This window comes from Procambarus clarkii, chromosome 23, assembly GCF_040958095.1.
Source record: "Procambarus clarkii isolate CNS0578487 chromosome 23, FALCON_Pclarkii_2.0, whole genome shotgun sequence".
Classification (NCBI taxonomy): Eukaryota; Metazoa; Arthropoda; class Malacostraca; order Decapoda; family Cambaridae; genus Procambarus; species Procambarus clarkii.
Genome location: NC_091172.1, coordinates 21,169,561 through 21,179,002, shown reverse-complemented (window position 1 = coordinate 21,179,002; position 9,442 = coordinate 21,169,561).

Below are 9,442 nucleotides of genomic sequence, written 5' to 3'. Positions count from 1 at the left end.
AAGATGGGTCTCTTAGGTTCAGTTAATCATTAGATAATTTGTAACATCTGTAACAATTGCATTTATACTGAGTGTTTACCCAACCACTTGGGCTGGACGGTAGAGTGAAGGTCTCCCTTTATGCAGGTCGGCGTTCAATTCCCGACCGTCGAAGAGGCTGGACGGTCCTTCCCCCGGCCTATCTAAAATCTTTATTTTGACCCTATTCAAGTGCTATATAGTGGTAATGGCTCTGCGCTTCCCTGCCTAACATCGTCATTAGTGAGTGTGAAATACTTAGGACAGGCTGAATAGCTGTTAGCACTCTCGTTGTCGTGTTAAACCAGGTAAAAAGAGGCTGCTTTCACTAAGTGATGTGGAGGGGGCAAAGGCAGCAAGTCACTATTCTTCCAAGGTTATGAAACTTTATACATTATTTTTACCTACAATGTGATATAAGACAAGAATTCTTAAATCTGACTTGGCTCGATTTTGGTCCAAACTCTTCCTGTTAACGGCACGTTCTTTACTGACAGGATCGTTTACGAAAATGCTCAAAAACACACAAATCCGGATACGGAAACCTTCCCAATTGCACGTCCATCAATCTACTGAATAGAGCACCTATTTTTAATAGGTTCCATTCATACTAAATCTCGAATCATACTTCGGTGTGGTGATCAAAACAATATTCTCGATCGTCTCCTGTATTGAAACTGGTAATTCACTGGTAGTTTCTAGCATAACATTAGCTGAAAGAGCCAGCGTTTACTGATCACGGTACTTAAGACGTCACTTTTTTAAGTGAAGGTTGAACAACTGAAGTCAGACCTGGAACATCCTATGATAGATATGTTCCAATATTTGTATACAACATAGAAGTATACAAATATACAACATAGGAGTATACAAATATTTGATATGAATACTCTCCTCTTCGTGCAGGCGATGAGTCACAATAACGTGGCTAAAGTAAGTTGACCTGACCACACACTAGAAGGTGAAGGGACGACGACGTTTCGGTCCGTCCTGGGCCATTCTCAAGTCGATTGAGAGAATGGTCCAGGACGGACCGAAACGTCGAATGGTCCAGGACGGACCACAATCGACTTGAGAATGGTCCAGGACGGACCACAATCGACTTGAGAATGGTCCAGGACGGACCACAATCGACTTGAGAATGGTCCAGGACGGACCGAAACGTCGTCGTCCCTTCACCTTCTAGTGTGTGCTCAGGTCAACTCTCCTCTTCATTCATTCATTCTATTTTCTCCTCATTCGAATGCTGAATGAAGAGGAGATAGAAGACACTGAAGATGATAGTGAAGAATAGAAGTTAAATAATGGGAAAAGACTAGTCGAAAGTTTGAAAATAGAGGATAAAAGTAGAGGGTAGATTATGTGAGGGAGGAATGAAGGAAGGGAAGGAAGTGTTAGGGAGGCAGTATGGAGATTGTGAAAAAATGGAGAAACCAACGGAAAAAATAGGAAAATGGAAGCCAGTCTAAGAGAGAAGGTAAACAAAAACAGGAGCAAGAAACCCTAAGAAGGGAGAGAGATGAAGAGATGGAGAAAGAAGGAATTGGAGAGAATGCACGAACAATTTAAAAATAAAATACAAGTGAAGAAAGTCGTGAAATGGCAAAATAGAAAAGATGAAGAGGGAGGGAGGGAGAGAGAGAAAAAAGGCGAAAGTACGTGAAAAAAGACACATTCCTTGTTTCTCTTCCCTGAAGCTATCTCGTGTGATGGACATATTTTTGATCCAATAAAGTTGGAATTTCGCGTCTTAAAAATCTTTCAGCGCTGTAAAGAGACAATTTACAAAGTGTCTCACAAGCAAAGCGTGTTTACCTAACCGTTATTATGGCAGCGAGTGTGTTTACTAGTAGTGGATGTAAGAGAGAGAGAGAGAGAGAGAGAGAGAGAGAGAGAGAGAGAGAGAGAGAGAGAGAGAGAGAGAGAGAGAGAGAGAGAGAAGAAGAAGGGGAGAAAGAGACAGAGAAAGACGGATATATATATATATGTACATAAAGACACACATAAAGAACAAATACATAATTATATAAACACCCAAACACCGAGACAACCAAACAAACACCTTGACAGACAGCCATCCAAACATCCAAACAGATAGACAGCTAAGTAAATACCCATACAGACAGACAGACAGTCGTAATGGGTTGAAAGTGAAATGTGAGTTATGAGGATGGAGATAAATATTGATGCACAGCCAGATCACCTCCACACGAAGCTATATATGGATATCTCGAACACACCTATTATGATTGGTCAGCGATTCTGCTTCCTCGCTGTGCCACCTGCTTCCACCTCTCTAGCACAGGGCTACATCCAGCCCTCCCCTCCCCGCCCCACACTCCCCTCAGACGCAGACCCAATTCGGGACCTCAAGACTTAACTTGGAACACCGAGGCAGCCCAATCTGTTCGGTTAATTGAGTATCTTGATATTCCTGAATAGTGCGTGTATGTGAGAGTCTGTATGTGTTTATATGTGTATGTTGTGTGTGTGTGTGTGTGTGTGTGTGTGTGTGTGTGTGTGTGTGTGTGTGTGTGTGTGTGTGTGTGTGTGTGTGTGTGTGTTTAATCTTCCCCTTTCTATTGTAGTGTATTAAGTTCAAACTGTCCCTGACTTTCCTCTTATTTCATTCCTCTCAGTTCAGAGACCAGTCATGTGGTGTAACATCTGTAAAATTTTCCAAACTTTCATCACATATACAAGTTTTTTTAATTATGTCATGCTGGAAGACCACATTAATAAAAAAGAAGACTACAATATCCCTTCTAGAATTATGTCAGGAACTTGACAGTCTTAAACAGCTTTCATTCGATCATCTTTTTTTTCGTTGGTTGTGGCCTTCCGGCGTGTTTAAATACTTTCCACCGTACTCTGCAATAGTCATTCCTTCTTGTTAACATGTTTCATCTTCTCTGTGTATGCATCTGCATGAGTGAGTGCGTCTAGCCCTCTCCTGTCGACACACAAATAAACACAATAGCAAGGGCCACCCCTCCTTTTTTTACCCTAAATCCAGCACCTCTTACTATGTATCTTTGGGCACAAGACCCACACAGGGCTCAGTGAAGATTCGCTTTCTACCAGATACGCTCAACAGTGAGCAAACTTCAGAGACTCTGTGCAAACACGCTGTGTTTGCACGCTTTCTGCAGACCAGGAAACCCTCGAGTGAAAGCCTTTCTCTCATAAAGCATGGCGAATCTGATTATATGTCAAGGCTATTTTTGGTGAAATGGTTTAAGAGAATGATGTTAATAGTTTTGTCATGCTTGTATTCGTATTTAAGAAATTTTTTTTTGTGTGTATATGCGTGTTTGTGTGTATTCACGTCACCAAGTTGTGCTTGCAGGGGGTTGAGCTTCGGCTCTTTGTTCCCGCCTCTCAATTGTCAATCAACCGGTGCACAAATTCCTGAGATTCTTCTGTGAGTGAAATGTGAATGAAAAACTATTCTTTTCCTGCCCTCATTTCCCAGCTCTAAGTCTGTCCACATATCCAGCCTAAATGCAATATAGCTATACGGAGTTATAAGTTACTTATATAGTTACAAGTGCATTTGTTAATTACATTACATTTTGCATTTTAAGATATATAATAATACATTTTACACCTGCCTCCCATCTGCAGCTGGCGAGCCATGAGCGAGTGACCATGGACACTAGCCTTACAAGGGTCAAAGTTGACCCCAGCCTCGGTAATGGAAAGCCAGGGGTGGGCTGACGGGTGGGCTGAGGAGTGGGCTAAGAGGTGGGCTGAGGGGTATGCTATGGTGTGGGCAGAGGGGTGGGCTGAGGGGTGGGCAAAGGGGAGAGCTGAAGGTGGGCTGCGGGGTGGGCTAAGAGGCGGGCTGTGGGGGTGTGCTGAAGGGTATTCTATGGGGTGGGCTGATGAGTTGGCTGAAGGGTGGGCTGAGGGGTTGGCTGAGGGGTGGGCTGACGAGTGGGCTAAAGGGTGGGTTAAGGGGTGGGCTGAGGGGTGGGCTGGGGAAGGCGTCGGAGTCCGTCGCGTCGACTCCCCGTTGATTACACCCCGATTAGCAGCATTTCCTGGGTAATTACTGTGGCGTTGTTGCTGGAGGGAGGCTGTTGGTGGCTCTGGGAGGGGAGCTAGGGGTCTCCATGAGGGGGTTAGGTTGCTCTTGGAGGGCTAGGTGGCTCTGGGAGGAGGTTAGGTTGCTCTTGGAGGGACTAGGTGGCTCCGGGAGGGCTAGGTGGCTCTGGGAGGGATAGGTGGCTCTGGGAGGACTAGGTGGCTCAGGGAGGACTAGGTGGCTCTGGTAGGGGTTAGGTGGCTCTGGGAGGGCTAGGTGGCTCCGGGATGACTAGGTGGCTCTGGTAGGGCTAGGTGGCTCTGGGAGGGCTAGGTGGCTCTGGGAGGGCTAGGTGGCTCTGGGAGGGCTAGGTGGCTCTGGGAGGGACTAGGTGGCTCTGGGAGGGACTAGGTGGCTCTGGGAGGGCTAGGTGGCTCTGGGAGGGACTAGGTGGCTCTGGGAGGGACTAGGTGGCTCTGGGAGGGCTAGGTGGCTCTGGGAGGGCTAGGTGGCTCTGGGAGGGATAGGTGGCTCTGGGAGGACTAGGTGGCTCAGGGAGGACTAGGTGGCTCTGGTAGGGGTTAGGTGGCTCTGGGAGGGCTAGGTGGCTCCGGGATGACTAGGTGGCTCTGGTAGGGCTAGGTGGCTCTGGGAGGGCTAGGTGGCTCTGGGAGGGCTAGGTGGCTCTGGGAGGGCTAGGTGGCTCTGGGAGGGACTAGGTGGCTCTGGGAGGGACTAGGTGGCTCTGGGAGGGCTAGGTGGCTCTGGGAGGGCTAGGTGGCTCTGGGAGGGACTAGGTGGCTCCGGGATGACTAGGTGGCTCTGGTAGGGGTTAGGTGGCTCTGGGAGGGCTAGGTGGCTCCGGGATGACTAGGTGGCTCTGGTAGGGGTTAGGTGGCTCTGGGAGGGCTAGGTGGCTCTGGGAGGGATAGGTGGCTCTGGGAGGACTAGGTGGCTCAGGGAGGACTAGGTGGCTCTGGTAGGGGTTAGGTGGCTCTGGGAGGGCTAGGTGGCTCCGGGATGACTAGGCGGCTCTGGTAGGGGTTAGGTGGCTCTGGGAGGGCTAGGTGGCTCCGGGATGACTAGGCGGCTCTGGTAGGGGTTAGGTGGCTCTGGGAGGGCTAGGTGGTTCTGGTAGGGGTTAGGTGGCTCTGGGAGGGATAGGTGGCTCTGGGAGGGCTAGGTGACTCTGGGAGGGCTAGGTGGCTCTGGGAGGAGCTAGGTGGCTCTGGGAGGGCTTGGTGGCTCTGGGAGGAGCTAGGTGGCTCTGGGAGGGCTAGGTGATTCTGGGAGGGCTAGGTGGCTCTGGGAGGACTAGGTGGCTCTGGGAGGGGCTAGGTGGCTCTGGGAGGGCTAGGTGGCTCTGGGAGGACTAGGCGGTGTAGGGAGGGATAGGTGACGCTGAGTGCTAGTAGACACTCGGAAGGGTAGGAGTAGCTATATATATATATATATATATATATATATATATATATATATATATATATATATATATATATATATATATATATATATATATATATATATATGTCGTACCTAGTAGCCAGAACGCACTTCTCAGCCTACTATTCAAGGCCCGATTTGCCTAATAAGCCAAGTTTTCATGAATTAATATATTTTCTCTAATTTTTTTCTTATGAAATGATAAAGCTACCCATTTCATTATGTATGAGGTCAATTTTTTTTATTGCAGTTAAAATTAACGTAGTTATATGACCGAACCTAACCAACCCTACCTAACCTAACCTAACCTATCTTTATAGGATAGGTTAGGTTAGGTAGCCGAAAAAGTTAGGTTAGGTTAGGTTAGGTAGGTTAGGTAGTCGAAAAACAATTAATTCATGAAAACTTGGCTTATTAGGCAAATTTGGCCTTGAATAGTAGGCTCAGAAGTGCGTTCTGGCTACTAGGTACGACATATATATATATATATATATATATATATATATATGTCGTACCTAGTAGCCAGAACTCACTTCTCAGCCTACTATTCAAGGCCCGATTTGCCTAATAAGCCAAGTTTTCCTGAATTAATATATTTACTATAATTTTTTTCTTATGAAATGATAAAGCAACCCTTTTCTCTATGTATGAGGTCAATTTTTTTTTATTGGAGTTAAAATTAACGTAGATATATGACCGAACCTAACCAACCCTACCTAACCTAACCTAACCTATATTTATAGGTAAGGTTAGGTTAGGTAGCCAAAAAAAGCTAGGTTAGGTTAGGTTAGGTAGGTTAGGTAGACGAAAAAACATTAATTCATGAAAACTTGGCTTATTAGGCAAATCGGGCCTTGAATAGTAGGCTGAGAAGTGCGTTCTGGCTATTAGGTACGACATATATATATATATATATATATATATATGTCGTACCTAGTAGCCAGAACGCACTTCTCAGCCTACTATGCAAGGCCCGATTTGCCTAATAAGCCAAGTTTTCCTGAATTAATATATTTTCTCAATGTTTTTTCTTATGAAATGATAAAGCTACCCATTTCATTATGTATGAGGTTAATTTTTTTTTATTGGAGTTAAAATTAACGTAGATATAAGACCGAACCTAACCAACCCTACCTAACCTAACCTAACCTATCTTCATAGGTTAGGTTAGGTTAGGTAACCAAAAAAGTTAGGTTAGGTTAGGTTAGGTAGGTTAGGTAGTCGTAAAACCACTAATTCATGAAAACTTGGCTTATTAGGCAAATCGGGCCTTGCATATTTGGCTGAGAAGTGCGTTCTGGCTACTAGGTACGACATATATATATATATATATATATATATATATATATATATATATATATATATATATATATATACATATATATATATATATATATATATATATATATATATATATATATATATATATATATATATATATATATATATATAATATATAGTGTGTATATTTATGTATAAAGTAAATGTCTCAGCACTTTCACATCCTTCAGCAGGAGGATTGAAAGGAAAGGTATATAATTGGTGAGATGGGGAGGACATGTGTGTGTGGGATGAGCTTAGTATGCCCCAGCTGGCCGTTCACACTGCCCCCATGGTCTTGACGTCCCAAGGTTCGTATCCCTTATCCTGGGATGTCAGGCCAGCGGCTGTCGTTGACGGCGGTGTTGAAGCCTGTTGCAGCAGCCGATGGCGTCAGGCGACTCGTTAAAAAAAATAGTATATGAGAAGCGTCATATATGATTTTTTTTTCTTTTGGCGTCACTAGAAGGTGGTTGACCTCAGGCAAATCAGTCAGCCTGTCGAGGCCAATCCTTATTGTTCAGAAAGTTTTGCCAGTTATGCCCCTTATGTGTAGTGGAAGCGTGTTGAACAGTCTCGGGCCTCTGATGTTGATAGAGTTCTCTCTCAGAGTACCTGTTGCATCTCTGCTCTTCAACGGGAGTATTCTGCATATCCTGCCGTGCCTTCTGGTCTCATGTGGTGTTATTTATGAGTGCAGATTTGGGACCAGCCCTCTACTATTTTCCATGTGTAAATTGTTATGTATCCCTCCCACCTAAGCTCATGAGAATACAAATTTAGGCATTTGAGTAGGTCCCAATAGTTTAGAGATTTTACTGAGTGGATTCTAGCAGTAAAGGATCTCTGCACGCTATCCAGATCATCAATTTCTCCAGCTCTGAAAGGGGCTGTCGTTGTGCCACAGTATTCCACTCTAGAAAGCACTAGCGTCTTGAAGACTGTCATCATTGGTATAGCATCTCTAGTTTGAATAGTTCTTGTTATCCAGCCTGTCATTTTTCTTACAGTTGTGACGACTACTTTATTGTGTTCTTTACAGGTAAGGTCTTCCGTCATGAGTATAGCCAAATCCTTTACATTGCTTTTTCGTTCAGTGCTATGATTTGACTGCGTTTTGTATGTAGTTGCTGTTTTCATATATTCAATTTTTCCATAGCGCAACAACTGAAACTTATCTTCATTAAATACTATATTATTTTATGTAGCCTATTGAAAGATCTGGTTTACATCTGATTGTAGGTTTGCTGTTTTCTCTATGTTGTCTACTCAAATAAAAATCCTAGTGTCATCTGCAAAGGATGATACAGTGCTATAGATTGTGTCATTAGTACAGTACCCTGGGGGACTGAGCTCTTCACGATTGATGGTCAGGATTTTATTTTGTTCACTATTACACATCGAGTTCTGTTAGTCAGGAAATTGTAGATCCATCTGCTTGTCTTCATCTTGGCACCCCGATGCCTTCGCTTCTTGTAGGTCGGCGTTAGATCCCAGATTGACCGAGGAACGTTAACTATCAGGAGAAAGCTATTACCACTATATAACACTAGGAAGAGGATAACGAATTGGAATGGGACGGGAGGGGGGGGGTGGGTGTGGTAAGGAATGATGCCCAACCAATTGGACGGTCGGAGATTGAACGCAGACCTGCATGAAGCAAAGTCGTCGCTCTACCGTCCAGCCCAAGTGTCAGTGGTTTGGCACCCCTTCCTTGCCCAATTTTTGTCATAGTATCCCATCTAAGTGTTCTATAGGCATTCTGGCTTAGTGCTTTCTCCTGAAAATTACCTTGCAAATGATGCTACCAGGATTATTACCCTTTCCTGGCCCTCTTCTTCTTCTCCATCATCTTTGGTTGTATCTGTACCCACCCAGATCACCTGTGTCTGTATCCACCCAAGTCACCTGTGTAAGACAGCCAGATTGGAAAAGTTTCTCTTCATTAATGGAACTGGGATTAACTCCTGCGAGCGCCTGATGTGCTCAGGTCTGGCCTAATGTTAGAGAGCATTAGAGAGCAGAGATTCCATGGTGATGTCTTGGATGAGGGGAGCCAAGTTGGCGAGCCTGCTGGACCCAAATTCGCAATTTTACATGAATATTACTGTCAAAATACGTACAGGTAATGCTAAGATCTATTTTATGTATCCATGGAGCCTTTAACTCACCTAATTGACTTTCGAATCGAGGTCTTGGAGATTAAAACTGGATGTTGAAATCTACACGTCACCAATTGAACCGTGAAATAGACACTAGACCTGGAAAACTCTGTAGCTTATGCTTCGCTAATTGGATCTTGGAAACATCTCCCCTCTTGGTCTTTGGATAACACAAATCTATATACATCATGCAAACTGATGTAAGAGGCAACAAGAAAGAGGCAAGTAGAAATCTTAAGTTCAAGCACGGAAAATACTGTCGCAGAAACTTTGTGGTTGTGTGGCCGAGAGACCGAGATCAGAGGAAGGGGGGATGGGATCTTTGAAAAGTGCGAGAAAACCTTTGACTCAATACACCACAGGAGATTAGTGTACAAAAGCGAGAATTTGACTCGATTGAGAAGGGTGATGTTCCAGTGGAGAAGGGGTCACCTCCGCAACGAAGTACAGTGACAGTGTGAGGAGTGTT